The 21504-nt window shown below is 46.3% G+C and overlaps 1 long non-coding RNA gene across 2 annotated transcripts in view; it reads right to left on the minus strand.

Moving 5' to 3' along the window:
- LOC112916237 (uncharacterized) overlaps positions 1-21504 on the minus strand; it is a 136610-nt gene that overhangs the window by 41624 nt on the left and 73482 nt on the right. For both annotated transcript variants that reach the window (XR_003234275.2, XR_011997585.1), the window contains one exon: positions 10937-11042. This is a non-coding gene — a long non-coding RNA (uncharacterized lncRNA). The remainder of the gene's footprint in view (positions 1-10936; positions 11043-21504) is intronic.

Raw genomic sequence — 21504 nt, forward strand, 5'->3', positions numbered from 1 at the left:
CCACCTCTGAGTATCCTCTGCAAAGTCCAGCACGAGGCTTCGAGAACAGTAGGTGTTGGAACAACGGTCGGTTACTCGGTTTTGGACACAGAAGGATGGAAGCGCCGGGAAGGAGCTGCCCAGATAAAGCAGGAGCCCCGGGCAATGCTTAGCTTGGGATCACTTCCTGTCGGGGTTGCTCCCTGAGACCCGTGTCCAGGACCACCCCTTTTAGGGCAGCAGAGAAAGGGGCAGGCTCTGGACTCAACCTGCCTGCCCGTCATGAGCTGTGTGACGTCAGGCAAACCTGCTTCTCGTTCCTCTGCCCCTCTTTCCCACTCTGTAAAATGAGGTAAGTACCTGCACCTGTGTCACGGGCCCATGGGGATTAAACGAGTCTCAGGTGCGCAAGGAACTCGGCAGTGTGCAGATCAAGCACGCTGCATGGATCTAGGATTACCATGACTGTTGTTCGGAGTAAATAGGATAAAGAATTTGCCTAACAGCCCGTATCTGGGGAGACTGCTCAGACAGCAGCTTCTCTGCAAAGCCTCCCCTGACCACCCTAAATGGCAGCCCTCTCCCTTCCCTTCTCCTTAACCCCCTTCCCTGCTCATCACCTTCTTCTGACCTATTTTATGTCATTTGCTTACTTTGTTCCTTTCACGAGGGGAAAGGCAAGAACAGGGGTTTCTGACTGTTTTGTCCCCTGCTGGACAGTGGGGGTCTGGAACAGTGCCCGACACGCACACAGCGGCACAAAGAGGATCTACTGAGGGAGGAAGCAGCAAGCCTGGGACTCAGTGTTGCGCTGGTGGCCCTAGCCCGACCCGGACAGCCCTGGCGATGACCTGCGGTATGGCTCCCAGACTCCTTCTCCCTCTCCATCCTCCATCCCCAGCACCCACAAGTACACAGTGACATTTCAGCAGCAAACCACAGAGGAGGCTCTCCTTCCACGCACAGGCGCTGCCAGCCAGAGACACGTTCAACTCCCAGCGTGGCTGCTCCCTTGCTGTGTGACATAGGGGCCTCTACCTCTTTGGATCCCTTCTTGGGCACGTGGTCTCCAGGCCTCCCCCAGATTCCCGGGTCGCAGCTTCAAGGCTTCTTTACTTGCAGAGGCTGAGATGCCAAGGTCTGCTGGACCTGTCTGGTCTCCCTTGATTCAAATCAGCAAGGTGGCTCTGGGTGTGGGTGCTGTGAATGCAACCCTGGCACAGGGGAGAGGAAGGGGATAGACCCTAACCGACTGGCTCTCCCCAGACCTGCCTCCCTGTGATGGATCAAGGGCAGCGGGACCCAGAGACTTGCTGAATCCCTTGCAGCTGGGAATCGCTTGGGTGGGGCATGTGTCTGCATCAGGCAGGTTTTTTTCTCATTGCCAAGAATTTCCGCTTCCAGTGGCATTCATCTTTCCCAGGAACACCCTTCAGCTAAAAAAGAAAAGAAAAACCAAACAAAAGAAACCCTCCCTGAAGAAGGAGACTTTCTTTCTCTGACTGTGAGCCCCTGATAAGAGAAATCCTCTGCCAATTGTGGCATCCTGTTCTAGACCTCCCCCTGGCCAGGCCCTCAGGGATCCTTTCTCTGGGTGTGATTAACGGAGGTGGGGGGCTGGGTGGCCTATAAGGTCAGCAGCAGACAATCTTGAGACTTGGGGATGTGAATTCAAGCTGTTGGCCAAATGTTCAAAACTGCCCAGCTGAGGCTAGTTAACTTCTCTCTCCCATACACACCTTTTTTTTTTTACTTATTTATTTATTTATTTGTTTGTTTGTTTGTTTATAAGTAAACTCCACAGCCAATGTGTGGCTTGAACCCATGGCCCTGAGATCAAGAGTCGCATGGTCTACCAACTGAGCCAGCCAGGCGTCCCATCTCCCATACACATTTCTTAATAACAACTTAGACACATTGCTGCCAGGCATTTTAAAGATAGAAACAACTGTATCATCTTTTCCATTCTGAGATACCTCTTCCACTTTGCTAACGAGCTCATAGGCATGGGCTCACCGGAGACTGAATTCTGTTATTTAGGGCTCTTCAGTCCAATAATTCTGTTATTTAGGGCTCTTCAGCCACTTGCCACATGTGGCTACTGCGCACTGGAAACGTGGCTAGTCCACACTGAGATAGGCTGTAAGAGTAAATGCAGATTTCAAAGATTTTAATATGACCCCCCAAAATATAAAATAGCCCAATAATACTGTTTCTGGAGACTACATGTTAAAATGATAATATTTGGGATATATGCAGTTAAATAAATACATTAATAACATTAATGTTTTATCTTTTCAAGTGTGCCTACCAGGAAATACAAAATTGTGTCTATGGCTCGTATTATGTTCTACTGGATTGTGCTGGTCTAGAACTTAGTGTTCTTTGAATTCTAAGTTTGCAAAAGGAAGACAACATTTTGCTTTGCCCACTGTCCTTGGATAAGGGATTCGTTTTCCCTAGGTTCCAAGATAAGCAAGAATAATGCTGTATCTCTCACTAGTTATTCATTCCAAAAGCTCTGAGAAGGGAGGTGAGCACAGGGCTATCATCAGCTAGTCGAAAGCTCCAAAAGGCATTAAGCTCTCATTTTTCTCCACAGGCAAGCCATGGTAGTTTCTACGGTGGGCAACCTTCATTTCCAACTGTACCTCTTAAGGCCAATGTGCGGCTTGAATCCATGGCCTAGTCTTAGAAATATCATTGGATCCTTTGTAAAACCACTGTTCTCCTAATTAACCAATCAAGGGAAGGTGTTTGAAAAGCCATTTATTAGCAGCTGAGTTGAGGATAGCGTGGCAGGAAATGTTTAAGTTATATAGCCTTTTTGCTATCTGCTGCCCTGACTTGAATCTCGTAAGAGAAGTTTCTATGGAAAGAAGAAGAAGTTTCAGGAAACATGAATGCCGATACCACCTGTTGACTAGTGGTTACGTGACCTTAAGGAATCCACCTCCCTGGGCTGAAGTTCTGTCATCTATAAAGTTGGCAGGTGGCTTCTAAAATCCCTTCTGCTTTTTGTACTATATTTAAAATCCTAGACTGAAAAACAACCCAAAACTCGGTTTTTCAGTATTGCATCTCGATTGTGACAAATTTAATGATTTGTGTCATAATCAAGGTGAAATAACAAAAAAAAAAAAAAGAGACCTTTTTGTAGTCATTGTTTCAATATTATACAGGGGTTTTCTATCTTATAAAGATTTTTCTCCTAAGTCTGGGGTTATCACTTCTAAGCAAGAGAAGGACCCATAGCCTGTCCCTGATTATTTTATAGTAAAAGCCATATCAGCATGTGCAATTACCCTAGGCTAGCAGTTTGGGCATGTCTACCAAGAACTGAAAGTTCATGTCCCATGATCCCGTAGTTCCCTTCTTATAATCTATCGCAGGAAGCTATGGGAAATTTGAATAGATTTATATGGAGAGCTAATGAGCCAGGCTACTTAACATAGCATCATAATAATACAAATAGAAAAAAGTCAGATGTCAGGTGAATGGTAAATTAAATAGATTAAGTAAGTCTGTACAATAGAATATTATTACAGCAATAAAAATGGTTTTAAAGAGCTATTTCAGAACCTAGGAAAGTATTCCTAACACACAGTTTTAAAGTCAGGTTATAAGAAAATTATTCAAAATCATAACCGTGATTCTCCCCACATAGTGGCATTTTGTGAGTGATTTTTGTTTTCACAGTCATGCTTTTCTGTTTTCCAAATTCTTTAACAACTCCAATTCCTTTAAAAATCAGAACAAAGGTGACTTTTACAGAGAAACCCATCACACTTTTCTCAGCCCTACAGTGCTCCAGGCTTTATCTGGTTCTGTGGCAGATTTGTAGCTGACCTGGAAAATCTGGGGCCCTCATTGCTTTGGAACAACGCATAGTAGGGCTCACTAAAGATTTGGTGAATGACTAAAGAACCAGATGGGGAAAAATACATCACAAAGAGAATAATTTTTAAACTGTTTAATTTTCAAATGAATGGTACAGAAAATAATTATGAGTGGAGAGGAGGAATGACTGCAATGAACTTGAGCTCAAAGGAAAGTTTTTATGGAGGGCACCTGTGCTCTGGCCACCATCACAAAGAACAGACTGGGGCTGGGGGCTTCAACAACAGAGAGGTATCTCTCATAGTTCCAGAGGCTGGAAATCCAAGGTCAAGGGGCCCACAGGTTTGATTTCTCCTGAGCCCTGTCTCTTTAGTTCACACATGGCTGCAATCTCACCGTGTCCTCATATGGCTTTTCCTCTGTGTGCTCCCATCCCTGGTGTCTCTTTATTTGTTTAAATTTCCTCTTCTTACAAGGTCACCAGTCAGGCTGGTTTGGGGCCCACCTCAATAGCCTCATTTTAATTTACCTCTTTAAAGGCCTATCTCCAAATATAGTCCCATCCAGAGGTCCTGGGGATCAGGAATTAAAATTCAACATGTGAAAATTACGAGAGTGCAATTCAGCCCATAACAACATCCATCCCAAGTGATCCCAATCCCAATTCCTGGGCTTTCCGGGCTGAAAGGCCAGGAAGCTGGCCAGGTACTTAGGATCAATGGCCATAAACTACTGGTTGCAGGCTGCTAGTGAGGAAGATGGCAGAAGGTGGGGCTAAGTGTCACGATTTGGATTGGAGAACCAAAGATTTTAATGTGGAGCTGAGAATCTCTTTACAGAAGTTTCTGGAGGAAAAGTAAGGCACCAAGCTAGAAGAGTCAATGTAGCAAATCCTTTCATCCTTGGCTAAGAAACTGGACTGGATCCTATAGATAATGGGGAATCATTAGTATTAATGTAATACTTGTGTGACTTCCCTGTTTCTTATTTGTTTTGTGTTTTAATACCTGCAGCTGAAAATAACTACTCTGCGTGAGCCTACAGAGGTGTTGCTTATGAACATGGAGCATTTGAATAAAGATAATCTTGGCAAACAAGCCTTGGGGTTCAAAGAAAAGATGGCCTTTGTTCCATGGAATAAAAATATCACAGAGTTGAATAAGCCCTACTCTGTTACCCTGTGCCTACACAGCCAAAGGAAAAAGTTAAGTCAATCATCCCGATAAGCCTGTTTTACTTATGGAGCTTTCAGCTCTAGTGGAGGATGCCTACCTAGTCTTACTCCCTTTAAAAAAAGAAAAAATCATTAAATCCTGAGCCATCTAAATGCTAGAGGTAAAATGGATATTCCTTCCAGAATTTTCTTTTTTGGAGTTTCTGGATTGTACAGGCTGATTTTTTCCTAACCTCTGACTTCCTCTGCTACCCTCAGAAGTTGCCAAGTTCCCCACCAAAAGATCCCCAGAGGAAGGCCGCTAGAAGAAAACTCACTGGCTGTGATGGAGCTGCTTTTCTTATTGAAATGGAGATTTAAGGTCAGCGAACCAAACAAAAACCAAAACACAGCAAACTCATCAGAATGCAAGCCCCTAAATTGAGAGGAACACTGCTTCACTCTTAATTTAAAAGGGAGATGGAACAGAATGCCACTGGCTTCCCAGAAAACATGGCACTTTTCCCTAGTTAAGCAAAATAGATTTAATTTGCCTTCTATTTTAAGGCTTGGCCCTATATTTTGTCTCTATCCCTGTCCTTTTACCTCATCTCTCTTACTGCCTTCCAATACTTTTTATCTTTGCAAACACCTTAAATCTTTTTTGGAACAAGACACACCTACGGACACACTCATCCCAACAAATATCACTGGAAGGTCCTCACTGGTCACACCACATTGCTCTGGCTCTTTCCTTCACCTCACTCTGGCTCCTGAAAGCCTGGTGGAGTGTGCGAAAGGAAGCAGCTCAGTCTGCCATCTACATTCTCAGCTGGGTGTTGGCCAAGGTGAAGTAGAGAGAACATCTGACAGAGGGTCTATTATCTGTGTCCCAGCATGGTTACCATGAGTTATGGACCGAATGTTTATGTTCCCCAGATTCTCCAAGCTCTACCCCCACTGCGATGGTATTTGGAGGTGGGGCTCTCCAAAGGAAATGAATGTTTAGATGAGGTCTTGAGGGTAGAGTCCCATGATGGATCAGTGCCCTTATAAGAAGACTCCAGAGCTTCCTTTCTCCGCCATGTGAGGACACAGCGAGAAGGTGGCCATCTGCAAGCTAGGAAGAAGGCCCACGCCAAGAACCCAATCTGCTGGCACCTTGATCTTACACTTCCCAGCCTCCAGGACTGAGAAAGAAATGTGTGTTGCTTCAGCCACCCAGTCTGTGGTATTTTGTCATACCAGCCTTGGCTGACTAAGACACCACCGTTGTACTGGCCAAGGCTTGAAGGTAAAGCAGCAAACCTCCCAGTGGGTTTGGCTTCCAAGCCTCCTGGCAAGTCCTGTGCATGACCCACAGACAGCTCTGATGGGTTTCCATTAGCTCTTTGCTGAGTGCCTGTGACTGCTGGTGCACTCTTCAACCCCGAGGATCCCAGAGCCCTCACCATGTCATTTCTTTCTCTCTTAGAAAAACGAGAAGCACCGTCCTTACACACCAGCTTTTGCTATACTCCTAGGATCTGGTGGTATTTCACAGGAAGTACAATTTTCCTCTTGTGTGTTCTTGGGAGTTAGCCTTTTCTCTGCTAATGTTGCAGTTTCCATAAAGTTTTACCATGTGCCATCTCTCTAAATTTATGGCTAATTTACTTTTTTTTCCCCTATCCCATTCAATGAAAACCAATCACAACAAATTACACATTGCGATTTTCAGCCCCGGCAGACATTCCAGTTGACGACAATATGGTAATTACAGAAGCTTGCACTGTTCATCTAAATGAAGACTGGGGAGGCCTAATTGCCTGAATGGGGGGGGGGGGAGGCGCCCTTCTAAAACCTGTGCCATTGCCAAGGTCTTTGCTGCCTTCCTAGCAAGCTGACCGAGTTCCCCTGAAGTGGCTTACAGAGCACAGGGGAATTAGGATGATTATTCTGAAACTAATTATATGAAACCTACCTAAACTAGAGAGACATTGGGATTGTGATCAAACACAACTTTTAACTCTTCCTCTCTCATGTCTTTTAAATTTCATCCTCACCTGCAGCCAGGTGAAAACTCCAGTAATGGCTCAGGGCTTTTCACATCCCACAGTCCCTTGAAGGCTCACATGGAATCAATTTGGAAATAGTCTTTCCTCCTTCCCCAGTATGGCATTATTTTGGGTGGGAAGGCTGATAGGGAGGAGGCACAGTTCTTCTTCTTTTTTTTTTTAAGGTTTATTTATTTATTTTAGAAAGAGAGGGTGAATGTGGAGGGGGAGGGCCAGAGGGAGAGAGAATACTGAAGCAGACTCCCCATTGAGGGTGGAGTCTGACGTGGGGCTCCATCCCAAGATCCTGAGATCAGGACCTGAGCTGAAACCAAGAGCCAGCTCATGCTTAACCAATTGAGCCCCCCAGGGTGGGAGGGGACAGTTCTAATCTTTATTCTCAGTCACCTGCCAGGTGGAGGGTGGGAAGAGGTAGGGAGAGAGAAGAGAAGCAGAGGCTGCAGACGGCTCCTATTCCAAAGGGAGCTCCTAAGCTCTGTGTTCCTTTTGGCCTCGTGGAATCCAGGCTGATGCTTGGGCAGGTCCCTTTCAGAAGCTGACCGCTGGGCCCTCTCTCCTGCAGCTCCCTCACTGGATGGTTAGATCCTTATTTTCGGCGGCCTTCTTCATCAGGCCTTCCTGACTTCCTCCAGGTTACACCTCCAGTCTCCCTTGCTTGGGTCTCCTAACTCCTTCAAGCTGGTCAATGAGCATAAGAACCTAGATGGCCTCATGGCAGTTCTTCTGCTCCCACAGCTGTGGGGAGCAGGGGGCTCCCACTCAGCACCTCTGACACACTGAGTCCTCTCTGGCCTTCCAATTTCCTGCAGCACTTAGACCCCAGCCCGTGGAGTTGGAGGCCAGCCCCCTGGGTCTCCCAACTACACCAACACATTGTCAAACCTCTGAAGGGCTGCTCTGGAAATCCCACTTAGGCTTGGGTGAGGGGTGGATGAAACTCACAGCACAACCCCCTGCCACTCCTGAGCACTCATTCCACCAAGGTGACCCCTTCTTTGTCATTTTTATTGCCTTTGGAGTCTAAGAGCTGTGGGGCAGTTTCTAGGGTCACATGCTTTGGAAAGCTACACATAGGAGCTACATATGGGGAGGGATCCATGTCTACCCTAGAGTCCAGTGGTTCTCAGTCCAGCAACATGGCCCCCCAGGAAGCACACAGAATATACTCCTTCTGAAGGTTGCTACAACAATGCGTGAGAGATCCTTCTAGCATTTAGTGTCTGGGAGCAGAGCTGCTAAATACTCTAGAATGCATGGGATATCCTTACACATTGACCCAAATGTCAGAGAGATTTCCCTCCTAGAGAAATCCTGGTCATCAGAAGTAGGACAAAAGAGCCACATTCTTATAAACTCATATATTCTGGAGACCCCTTCATGTTTAGTGAGAGCTTCTCCTAAGACCGTGTTACCAGGCTAAGCATGACTAGGGAAGAACCCTCCATTTGTCATTATTTCCTTTTACTCAGACCATAAGCACCTTGGGGGAAGATGCCATTTCTGACCCTTTGAATGGCACTGTGGACACAGTGGGTTCCAACAAGGTCTGTTGAATGTGGTGAAATGAATTGCATTGCACAACTTCATGAGAATATGAGCGAGGACCCAAACACACAGAATCTGAGAAATAAGAGAGAAAAGCACTGACTCGACAGGAAAAATCCAACAGTGTACAGGAAGTGTATTCACTGTCCCTTAATGTGCTCACTATCCCTTCCCTGATGGCTTTACGTCCACCCCAACACTACCCCTCCCTCTCCTCAACCCCCCAATCTCCCCTATCCCCCTCCCTGGCCTGACCAAGAATTCCATAAATACCCAACTCTCAACTCTAGGCCTTATGCTGATCAAGTCATGGATGAGAGCCATGACAAGTGAGCAAAGCAAAAGAGATGTACTTTGGGAAGGCATAAGTTAACAGCCTAGGAGGTCAAAAGGTCTCAAGGAAACTGAAAGGGAAGAAGGGCCAGGAGAGACAAAGTATGGGCAGGGCCATGGTGGGGAAGAGTCTGGAGATGGGGAGAAACAGGCTAGGGATGGCCTCAATATGTCAGAACTGGGGAGCAGCCTCTCAGGGTCTTCAGGCCCTTTATGCTCATTTGTGTTTGTTTCTCTGAGCTTCTCTCTTAGGTTGAGAGTTCACAACAGGAATATGCTCTGCAAATATCAAGTCAACAAACAGTTGACTGTTACATGAGGATCGACTATACAAAAAGCCCAAATTATCTTTGAAGAGCATTTTTTTATTGTGGCAAAACACACATAACATAAAACTTACCAGCTTCATCATCGTAAGCGTACCTACCAGTAGTATTAAGTATATTCACACCGCGGCACAACCGATCTCCAGAATCTTTCCATGCTCCCTCAACAGCTTCCCATTTCCCTCCTCTCCACCTGCTGGGAGCCACCGCCCTGCCTTCCATTTCTAGGGGTTTGACCTCACAGAAGTGGAATCCTACGTATTTATCTTTTTGTCGAGGAGCACACATCTCTAAATCCTACTATGTGTCTGTGACTGTGTGTGACTCTGAACTACGTTGAAACCGGGGTTGTTGTCACTGCCACCAATATTGTCTGCGTATCCAGGGAGAAACCTGCCCTGTCAACAGCCCCATTGCATCACCCAGGCCTATGGCAGAGGCACCCTCATTCAAGCCTTTATTTCCATCCTGACTTTCCTCCCCATTCTGTCCGAAGCGGCCTGGACCAACTGTCGCATTGGATTCTGAAACAAACTAATTCACACAAAGCTGCTAACAGCTGACAATATAACAAGTCACATTGTGTTTCAACATAAAGGACTAAATCTCTAGAAGTGGCAGAAGACAGCCTGCCATAGAGTGAATGTTTGCATCTGCCACCTCCCGCAAATTCCTGTGTTGCAACCTACTCCGTATTGTGATGGTGTTCAGACGTGGGGGCCATTGGGAGGTAATGAGGTGATTGTTGTGCCCAAGATTGCGAATCCGAGAAACCACCAAAGAGCCGATGCCAATGCAAGTACATGAGGGTTTATTTACAAGCTCGAGCTTGGGTCCAATTATACCCAACACGGCGGAGCAGGGACTTGGACCCCGAGACTAAGAAGCATAGTAGTGTTACAGGGGTCCGTGGCCAATGAGATTGTAACATACGTAGAAAGTTGCACAGTCATGTCGGTCCACACGCAGGTGGCCAATTGAATTACGATTCACCCTATAGTGACCATTTGAACTGGCCTATTCTTCTGGTTAGAATTGGCACACAGGTTTGGCAGGCAAAAGAGGGGTTTTCATTCCTTGGCGGTTAAAGATCAGAGGTCCCGCATTCCTATGTGTGCTAGTTTCTGATAAGGGTGTGCTTAATAGCTAAACTAGGGTGAGGGAGTGCCTTAAACAATAGGCAGGTCGTGTGGGGGGTTTTACATGAGATGGCGGGTGTAGCACAAAATAGTCCTGCTCTGCTTGTACAGGGGTAGGGGATTTTTGTTAGATTTTCTGGGTCCCACAGTGATGAAGGTGGAACCCTCAAGTATGGGATTTGTGGGTTATAGAAGGGACATCAGAGCTGCCCTGCCCCTTCTACCATGTAAGGGCCCACCAACAAGACATCTGTCTCTGAGCCGGGATGCAGACTCTCATAAGACACTATACCTACTAAGCCCAGCTTCCAGAACTATGGGAAATAAGTGTCTGTTGTTTATAAGCACCCCCTCCCCCCACCCTGCAACCTATGGGATTCTGTTACAGCAGCCAGAACTGACTCAGACCCAGCTATGGTTTGGTAGAGGAGACCCGATGCACAGCAGCCCTTTAGATGCCTGTGCAAGGTGATGGGGTCCACCTCCATCTGTCACCTTACGTCTGTGGCACTCAGATCTGAAACGCTCTGCCTTGTGGATGCATCCTAGGAAGAATTCACTTACTGAAGCTGAGGTCAATCGGCAGAGCACTTTCCAGCAATACGACTTGCTGCCTCCTTGTGCTGGAGCCCGAGCCTCCACCAACAGCCTCTGCTGCCCAGGCAAATCTCTAGAAGAAATGAGAAACCAGACTGGGTTGGGGCGCCATCTATGACACCAGGGGAAAGACCTCATAATGCCAGCGCTTTGGGGCCACCAACATAGGACATGCTGTCTTTGCTGAGGTTCCAGAGGCAGAGCCTGAGACAGGAATTGGAGGCACGTGATTTATGGAGGGAGCCTAAGAAGGAGGACAGAGCCAGAATGGGTGTCAGAGCTGTGACCCTAGGCACCAGGGCCCTGGAGTGTTTGCATACGGCAGTCCAGTCGCAATGTCCTTTGAGGCCTGGGGGTGGGGGTGGGGGGCTGGCCCTTGTGCGTCCCCCACCTCCACCCCCTGCAACGGTAGGGCAAGCCTCCCCAGTGGGCAAGTTGGCAATGAGGGCCCTCGCCTGGTAAAAGGATACGGCTGGTTCTTCTGGAAGAACCTTAACACCTGCATGATTCATGTATGCAAACCACCCACATGCTAGAAATCTGAAGTGGTTCCCCTTGACCCGGTAATAAACTATGGTCCAATCATGGAGAGATTTCCCTAGCTGGGAGACAGCTGTGGGGAAGAACTTTCCGGGGGGAGAACTCAGGCCCAAGTGGAAGGTGCTGATGATTTGCATAAAGGCAACAAAGCCATTACCTGCTACAAGGTAAAATATGGACCCGGCACTTTTTTTAGGAGGGAGGAAAAAAACAACTTGGTACATGAGTTTACTGCTCATGAAACCCAATATCATAAAATTCCCTCTGATAAGAATCGGCACCAGGCAGGCATTTAAATATTTAGCATCTTCTTCGGAGATGTAATTACCACTCAGCCTTGTCCATCTGTGTTTGCTGTCCCCTCCGGATGGAACAGGATGCTGTTTCACTGATTTGGCAGATTTATCCACCTGGCTTTTGAGCAACTGGTCACATTTTTTGTCTGATGGCGAATGCCTCCCCTGCCCCCACTCCCGCTTCAGCACACAGGCAGGTCCCCCCACCTCATTGCTCCCAAATCCAAGGGGAAAGCTCAAAAGAGAACTCAACAGAGGAGGGTTGGTTTTCCAGTCACTTGCCTGTCCTCTGATCCTTCTGGAACATGCAGTGGGCAATCCACTGGGGCAGCTTGGGAGCCCAGAAATGGCATATGCCTCAATGCCCTATCCCGAGGGACAGCATCTGCTTGTTGACAAAGTGGGTGGGCCCCAGCCAGGTTGGCCAGGTCGGGCGGGACTGGACCGGCTGGAAGGCCCTGGTGCAGGGGACGCAGCCAGCTGGCAGGAAGGCACAGCCCGCTGCCATCTAATGGAGCTTGATTCTGACCTTCTAACCCAACCAATTAGCTCATCTGGACTTCCCCTGGCTTTCTGGCCGGATTTGTCATCATCAAGGTAGCAATGATTTCAAGGAAGTACCTTCTTTGTTTCTTTATGGCTGAATACTCTGTCAAATAATGGCTTGCCCCACCCAGAAATTCCAAAGTGAGGAGACTATGCCCTTCAGGGTGGGGTGTGCCCTCCCCCCTCCTTCAGCCCGCCCACGGATGTGCCTTCAGTCCCTGGGAGTCAGCCTCTGGGGTGAGTTTCCAGCGCTGGGGCCCAACCAGGAAGAGTCTAGAGCCCCTAATCACATGAAAGAAATGAGCCTCCCCTTCTCCCCAAGTGCACTGTCCACTCTGTCCCAGGGCCCCAGTAATGCAGCTCCACCCTCTGGAGTAGAAAGGCAGGTCCTCAAGTGCTGGGACTGGCATCGCCCAGCACCAGGGTCTCCACGCTTGCTCTTCCTTAGCAGTCTTCAAACAGAAGCAGAACAGAAACGGGGGGTGGCTCAGGTTAGTGTAGAGGGGAGACCTGACTCGCTGCTCCTTTGACCACCTCCCCTCCAATCACAGGCCCTGAAGGAGCCCCATGGAACCTGCTGGAATCCCCAGAACCTTTTGGAAACCACTGAGCCAGCGCCACTCCCATCTTCTGCACATGAAAATAAATAAATAAAAAAACAAACCCAGGCCTAAACAGGGAAACAAATTATGCAGATCTGTGGGGGAGCTGGGCCTGAGACCCTCTGCAGTCCCCAGGCAGATGGCCTGTCACAAAAGCATAAGAAGATTCCTGCTTGGGCCACATCCCTTCCCAGTCAACCCCTCTCCCTGGTCACTGCTCAGCACTAAATGCCAGATGGGGTTTTTATTGCTCCCAGACTCAGGCCTCTGCCCCAAGGACCCTGCACGCCCCTCTGGCTCCTGGCCCCATCTGTGTGTGTCCTGGGAGGGAGGCACCCAGGCTGGGGCAGCAACTGTTTGCCTTGCTGAGGCAGAGGACTAGCGTGACTTCCTTTGTTTGATGTTGCTAAGTTATCAGAAAAAAATAAACCTACAGCTCCACAATGAGGTTTTCCATCTCCCGGGGCCTCACGGGCTAGAGCCGGGGCTGAGGCTGGGTGATAGGACCACTGGGCAGAAGCATAGCAAGGAAGTGACATCAACCTTCCAGGAGCTTCCAATTCCACCGCCTCCCCTAAAGGGCATCTCTTACCTCCAGAAATGACATGGGCCTCTCACCCCTGGTCTCTCCTTTTCTGTGTCTTGTGTGCCATCTTCTCCCTGCCTTTGTCCTCTGTCGCCCGTTCCCCCCTCCTTGCTTCCTTCACTCACTCGTTCTCTGTGTCTGTCCCTACATGTGTCTGCTTTTCTGTCTTTCTCTGTTGGTTCTCTTTTCCTGTGAGGCTCCCATCTCTCCGTGTCTCTCTGTTTTCCCTTTGGTTGCATGTGTGAGCACACGTATTCCATGCACACGTGCACGTGCACTATACACATGCATGCACATAATTCATATTCCCAGAGACACACTCACACACAGAAGCATGCACACACAGGAGTGCCCATATAGTGCGTGCCAACACACCTGTGCACAACCCCACACAGTTCACACTCACACACACATACACACTCCCTCACCCCTCCCTCTCTAGCCAAGCTAAGTAAATTCAGAGGAAGACAAGATCCGATCCAACAGGCTTGTTGACACCTCTTTGTATTAACAGCGATTAGTAACCATAGGGGTGGCTCAGTTAATCAAATAGGTCCACGGGAGGCCAGGATCATAAGCTGGGAGGCCTTGTGTACAAAGCTGGTTCCAGCCACATCACCCCCTGGAAAGGAGCCCCCTCTCTCAGTCATCTGATAGGTGATGACTTTGGTGGCTGCCATCAGACTGCTAAGAATGCAACAGCTCATATGCCTTTTGAAGATGGTTGTGGTTGGAGTTTGGAGGCCTGTGTTGGTTTAGATTTTCTGGAACTGGGTTTGGAAAGGAAATATTGTTTTGAGAAGGGAGACCATAATCATGCTGGTTGGTTTGGTTGGTGGCTCTAGTCTTGGAACCCCTCTGGGAGACACGCTGGGGCTGCTACTGAAGTCAAAAGCAAGGTAGTAGATCCACCGGGTCAAAGAACAGAGTGAGACTAAGGGTCAGGGGTTCTGAGTTTTCCTATTGGCCCCGCTACAGATCAACTGCTTGGCAGGACTGCCAGTTAACTTCCTGAGGCCTCTTACTCTCACCATGCCAGCAGCCCAATAAGGATGACACAACTAACTAAACGGTTGGGGCAGAAAATCCTTCATCAGGGCTGAAAGGTAACACACAGGAAACTGCAAAATATTTTTATTTCTTTTTAATCTATTCAAGGCGAACACACGATTTAGAATTCCCTTTTGCACAGCAGCTTGGGGCCAATTATTTTGAGGGCAAATAGCCATATAGCTATAGGACCAGGGTCCTAGCAGAAAATCAGGAAAGGTCATTTGACCAACATAAGGAAAGGGAGACAGAATATTTAAAATTGGGATCATTCTAGAAAATCTGTTACATATGGTAGTTTTTCAGTACTCAGTCAGCCACACAGTGATGCTATAATATTGGGTAATAACTAATGCTCAAAATAGGAAATCCCCCCACGCACTGCAAAAAAATGTTAAAGAAAGTTTAATGTATTCTGCTTAAATAGAAAGGAATATATATGTATATATCTGTGTATATGAAGAAATACGTGTATATATATTTTTATATATATATGTATTATATATACATATACATATGATTTATAAAGGATTTAATCTTCCTAAAGGTTAAAATGTTAAACTCGGATATTTAACTTAGAATGTCAAATTTTAAACTTCTTAAAAGTTACGAATGTTCATCTTACGAAATGTTTAAAATAAAAAATGTTGAGGCACCCGGGTGGCTCAGTCAGTTAAGCATCTGCCTTCAGCTCAAGTCATGGTCCTGGGGTCCTGGGGTCCTGGGATCAAGTCCCACATCAGGCTCCCTGCTCATGAGGAGTCTGCTTCTCCCTCTGCCCCTACCCCTTTTGTTCTCTCTCTCTCTCTCTCTCTCTCTCTTAAATAAATAAATAAATAAATAAATAAATAAAGTCTTTTAAAAAATAAAGTAAAAAATGTTTCGGGTCTTACATAAATAAATCCTGAACTGTTTGGAGAAACTCAAGTATCATCACCTTGACATATTTTGCAAAAGTCCCAGGTAGCTGAGATTTCCCCATATGTGATTTATAAGCAATTGTCAAGTGCCTAGCTGTTATGAAGAATTGGTTGGCTTTGCATCTTGTAAGGGCATGCCAATCTGGACGAGCGCGGTGTATTGGTTATCTAATACTGCTATTACAAATCACAGCAAACTTGGTGATTGAAAACAACACATGCATGATCTTACAGTTCTGTAGGTTGAAAGCCTAAAATGGGTCATGCGGAGGTAAATTCAAGGTGTGGGTAAGACTGTGTTCCTTTCTGTAGACCCTCTGAAAGAAACTGCTTCCCTGCCCTTTGTTTAGCTTCTGGAAGCTGCCCACATTCCGTGGCTCATGGCCCCCTTCCTCCATCTTCAAAAACAGTAATGGCAGGCTGAGTCTTTCCCATGGTACAATGATCTGACCCCTTCCTTCCACAGTCACATCTCCTTCTAACCACTGGGAAATGGTCTCTGTTTTTAAGGATTCATGTGATCAGATTGGACTCATCTGGATAATTCAGAAAAATCTACCCATCTCCCCAGTCCTTAACCATGTTTGAAAGTCCCTTTTGCCTAATAAGGTGACTCATTCACAGGATCGAGGGATTCAGAGGTGGATATCACTGGGGGCAGGTGGAGGCCAGCATTCTAGACGTGGAATTAACAGAGGTCCATTCAAGGGTAAGAAAAATTAGCAAATCGGGGCATGCTAGAAGAAGGCACAGAATTGCTCTGAACTGTTGCTTTCTCTTCCTGTCAAATAAGAAAAATGGGAGGGGTTCTCTCCTCAGTTGACTGTGTCAGATGGCAATGTGGGATTGTCACACTCCTAAACCATTATATTAAATTCTGGAATGCAGCTGTTTGCAGCATCTGGTGGGAAGTAGGGCACAGAGAGAGCTCTGTGCATGTCAGAGCATAAACAACCGGCTTCTGATAAAACAGCTACTGGATCAATACACTGGGTTTGACATCTTCGAGCAAAGTCGTGGAGTGAATTGGCCTACATTTCGGGAGACTCAGGCTCTAGTGCAGTAAAGTAAGGGACCAATAATGGGAGGTAAGGAGAAAAGCAAGATGACTGAAACCCTTGAATCCCTGGATAGAAGCTCTATGCAGTTCCATGAAGGTATCACACACACGCACAGCAAAGATGCATGTCAGGACAAAACAGAGCCTACGACTCCATGAAGAGTATGCTAGAAGGCTCATGCCACAGTCCCCGCAGGCCATTTTGTGTCTCTAAGAGAGACACAAAGAAACAGTTTGGGGACAGCTCAGACAAACTGGGAAGCCCGAGGATATCCCCCTATGTTGGCCTCATTTCCCTCTGATAGTCTGTGATGCTTCTATCTTGCTTTCTTGAATCTCATTTTTTAAAATTTAATGCAGTGTAGAGACCTTTCAGAATCCTGCAAGGATGCAGAGTAGAGGTGGTGCTCTTTCCTTAAATGACATGGAAAGAGGTTTGTGAAATGCCTTTTGGCTTTGTTCCCACTTGCTGCCTGCCTCCCAGGGTTGAGGAGGTTGTGGGGAGACCCTGGTTTTTTGAACTTGGTGTTGGCAAACATGACTGATACCCACTTATCTGGGTGTTTATGCGGTGCCTACTATGGTCTTAGCACTGTGCTTGTTCACCACGTTAGAATGGAACTTTCAACATGGAGATGTTACAGGGTTTGGTTTTTTTTTCTGTTTTTCTTTTTGGCACATTTAAACTGATGGGATCAAGAGATGATAGGGATGGCTGATAGCACAAGAAATGGAGATCTAGGTATATATTCAAAGTTGCAGAGATAGCTGGTGGAGGACTGGACGGTGGTGTCTTTGGTGGGGAGGAGGGTGAGGGGGATGGCAGGGGAAACAGGGATGATGTGGATAGTGGACAGGGCTAGCGTCCAGGAGCAAATCCACATTTCCCAAGGCAGGAAGTCAACAGACAATGTCTCAAGTTGATAAAATGAGAACTAGCAGCGTAAGCTTGTTAGTTAAAGATAGGGAAATAATCACCAAAAGCAAACAAACAGAAGTGAGCAAATGCAATTAGCTGTGGGAGCAGGCCTGGGGTTGTGGGAGGTTGAGCAGAGAGGCCAGTTGCTACTCACCCTAAAAGCCCTTCTACCCCAAGCAGTTTTCTAAAAGCCAATGTGTAGGTGTTATCTGAGGGGGAAAGATGTTAAGCAAATTAATATAAAAAAGAGTCTCCCTGTTATCTTTACAATATTCTACTCTTTCTGAAGGATTCAATTCTTAAGAAAAATGCCTCACAATTCTAAATATTAACTACCTGTGTCACGTATTGATATGATATGTAGAGTGCATGTATACAGATCTTATTTACTACACTTATTTTTTCATTCTTTGCCAACATTTCATTAGGAATATTTCCTAACATGCAAGAAAGGTAAAGAAATTTTACAGTCGCCCCGCTATATCCACCATTTTTTTATAGATGGTAAGTCAGGAAGCTCTCAGGGCAAATCCAGGAATGGAATTTCTCTTTGCAGTAAATTTCATTCTTATTTCCTTGTGTTAAATCCATGTCAGTGTACAAGTCAGTCTAAAAGGCTATAGGCCTGGGGTGCCCAAGTGGCTCAGTTGGTGAAGTGTCTGCCTTAGGCTCAGGTCATGATCTCGGGTCATAGGATCAAGCCCCACATTAGGCTCTCTGCTCAGTGGGGAGCCTGCTTCTCCTTCTCTTGCCTGTTCATGCTGTCTCTTGCTATATCTTCTATCTCAAATACATAAATTAATTAAATCTTTAAAAATAAATACATAAAAGGTTACAGATTTGTCACCATTGCAGATACTAAGAGAACAGCAAATTCTTCCTATGTTTGAGTAGTCTGACTATGGACCTAACTAAACTAAAGTTTACTTGTTTCATATCCTGATTTTTCCAACTAATTCTGAACCATGGGGGTTCAGACAGTGTTTACACCAGATTAAGGCTTTGTTATCTGGTGAAAACATCTTTCAGATTAAAATAGTGGTTTTTGAGCCAAAGTTACATTTTTGGGATTCTGGAACATTCTATTTAATTTTCCTTATATCAAAATGTTCGTCCCACAGCTGGACAGACAAATGTCCTCTTTCTGGCTCCATTCATGCAGGTAGCCTGGTGCAGGTAACCTTTTTAATTAACTCATGAAGAACTCAGGGACAGGAGTGCACTCTGGCCTCATCATATTATCACCTTGGAGTTGCATTACAGTAGAGTGATCTAGGACTAAACCTGATCTTGGGATATTTGTGAAGCTGGTAAGGAGATTAGCAAACGGAGACCTTAAGAACAAGTAATCCATTTCTACACAGCTGCATGGCAGTTGCCCTACAAAGACAACTCTGAAAATGGATTTCTTGGTCATTTCTAGCTCTGTGCTTGCTTCTGTGGCCAATCGAAAGGCGGAAGATGAGGAAGTATGTGGGAAAGCAGGTGATTACTGCTCCTTGAATACTGTGTGACACTCAGTCAGCCCTGACATGGCAGTGGCCAGGTAATCCCACCGTAATTGGTTGATCTCAACTAATCCTGTCTCTAGATCATATTTACTTGGCAGGTCATTTCAGTCATTTAATTAGCATCTTCAAGATTTTTCGGCCCCCTAAATAAACTCTTTGGAATACCAGATGTACTGTGAGGCTTGATCAAGAAGCAAGGTGTTTGTTCTCCTTTTAGATTACTAAATAAACTAATTAGTATTAATCAGACAGCAGAGCATTTACCACGTAATCCAACTCCATGCAAAGCATTTAGCAGCAAGATCTTATGGAATTTTCACTCTTCTATGACACAGGCACTTACTAGTCCCACATAGTTGGTAAAGGGAGGCTTGGGAAGGTTAAGTGCTTGCCCAAGGAGAACTAGGATTTGAACCAGGTATGTCTGAGCATGGAGCACACCTTTCACCCATCTCCTAAATTACCATTCTTTGTGTTCCTGCGTTCTCAGAGCCATTCCACACTAGGGAGCTAGTGCATTGCTGTTTCCCAGCTTAGTGATAGCCCCCAACCAGACAGTGAATTCTTCAAGGAGGGACCATGTCTCTTCTTCTTCACCTGACCCATAGTTCTGGGCATAATTCTGGGTACACAGAATGATTGCTCGGTGATTGATCAACGTGCCTCCATACAATCTTTGCCCTTGAACTTATTATACCAGTTTTTCTGCACAATCACCTCAGGTGCATAGAGAACCCTGCATGTGGTGGGTGATTTGGGTCCAATTACTCTCAACCCACCAAGTGAGAGTGGCCTTGGATGAGTCACTTAGCCTCCCTGGGCCTCTTTTCCTCTCCCACAATTTGAGGATTTTAGCCATATGATCTCTCTGGAGATTACCTCCAATGAAATGCTACATTTGTAAATATAGCTCATAATAACATATTGATGTCACTTGGGGCCCCAAATCAGTAATGAGGACCCAGAGATGAAAACAGAGTCCTTATGTACTCCAGCCTCTGAAAAGAGCTATCGGGTAAGGGGCCAGGTAACCTGGGCAGCACTTACTAAGAAATGTCAAAACTTTCCTCCCTCCTCCCACACACAATCCACAAAGGGCATGGGAAGGGCAGTGCCACTGTGGTCTTTGGTCTCTGAGGAGGCCCGGTGTCTGGGGAAAAACGATTCTCTCCTTCCCTTATCATGGAGGAGAGACGAATGCATCTCTCTGTTGTGATCTGACCGAAACCAGCTTGATGGTTCCCAATGATGGAGTGTTTCTTCAGGTAGTATTGGTAGCTTCTAATAGTTTGAGATAGAAGAGGGTGAACCATGTCTCACTCTACAGTCTAGAGGTCCTAACCAAGTTCTGACACATATACTGACTTTTATAAGCAAGGAGATAGAACAAAACAAAATTAAAAAAAAAAAAGTCATCCAACCTACCTGTGAACTTGATAAAGTCCCTGCACTCTGTCCTTGGATTCCCTTGAGGCAAATGTAAGAGTGTTCTACTGGCTGGAGAGTTTCAGCCAACTGACTAGTTATCATCAAGATTCCCAGGTTAAGGGAAACAGTTAGGTAGATCTCAGGCTCAAAGTGGTAATCCAGAAGGAAGAGGCTGTTGAACTTTCTCGGTTCCTATACTCTGTGCAAGGGCAGAGGCACTCATACACCATTCCTAGTCAACTGATTCACGTATCTTGAACACCACGCATTTCACCAATATAAGAATCATGTCTAAAAATCCCCAGACTAATTAATAAACCTTTGAGTGTTGATCTGAGATAAAAGTGTTTCTATTGTCAAAGTCTTGGCAGAAAACAGATAGCACACTCACACAAGGGGATGAAAGAATGTTTAGAAAGGCGCTGTCACAAAGGGGTGAGGGCAGGGTGAAAAGAAATAACAAACGGAAGCCGGAGCACCCCAGAGTGAGCAACCGTGAGAGGCTTTGCCATCCTTGTCCAAAGCCTGAAGGCACAGAAGAAGAATTGTTCAGAACCTGGAGGGAGCTGTAGCTGAATGGAAGGCGGCTCAGCAGCAACTGGAACCTTTGTGGAGGAAAGGAGCCACTGTTGATTCAGAGCCGCAGAGGGCTTGCTTGGGCTGTGGGTGGGAAAGAGGGATAAACACCCCAGCCTCTCCATCCTTCCAGCTGGCAATCATCTGTTCTGCCTTCCACCAGCTGAACCTTACAGGAAGCCAGAGGCAGAGAGGCTGGGTTAGCACCTCTCACCAACATCAGCTCCTAGGGCCCACCCCGGGCAGTGTGGAGGATGGAGAATGTATTGGAGGTCATCTAGCATAAGGGCTGAAGGCCTTTAGTGACCTTAGAGTTCTCAGATGCAAACTCACCATTGTGAGAGTGGGGGCTCCTGGTTAGTGTACTCTAAACATTGACTAGCTTCCCAGAGTTTAACGCCAGCACCCACGTATATATCATACCATGTATGGTAGAGTGTTTGAAAGTAAATTACAGATAATACAACACCTTCCCTGAAGTTAGTCAAGTCACTCATGAAA

Source organism: Vulpes vulpes, chromosome 15 (genome assembly GCF_048418805.1).
Source record: "Vulpes vulpes isolate BD-2025 chromosome 15, VulVul3, whole genome shotgun sequence".
In the NCBI taxonomy this organism is placed as follows: Eukaryota; Metazoa; Chordata; class Mammalia; order Carnivora; family Canidae; genus Vulpes; species Vulpes vulpes.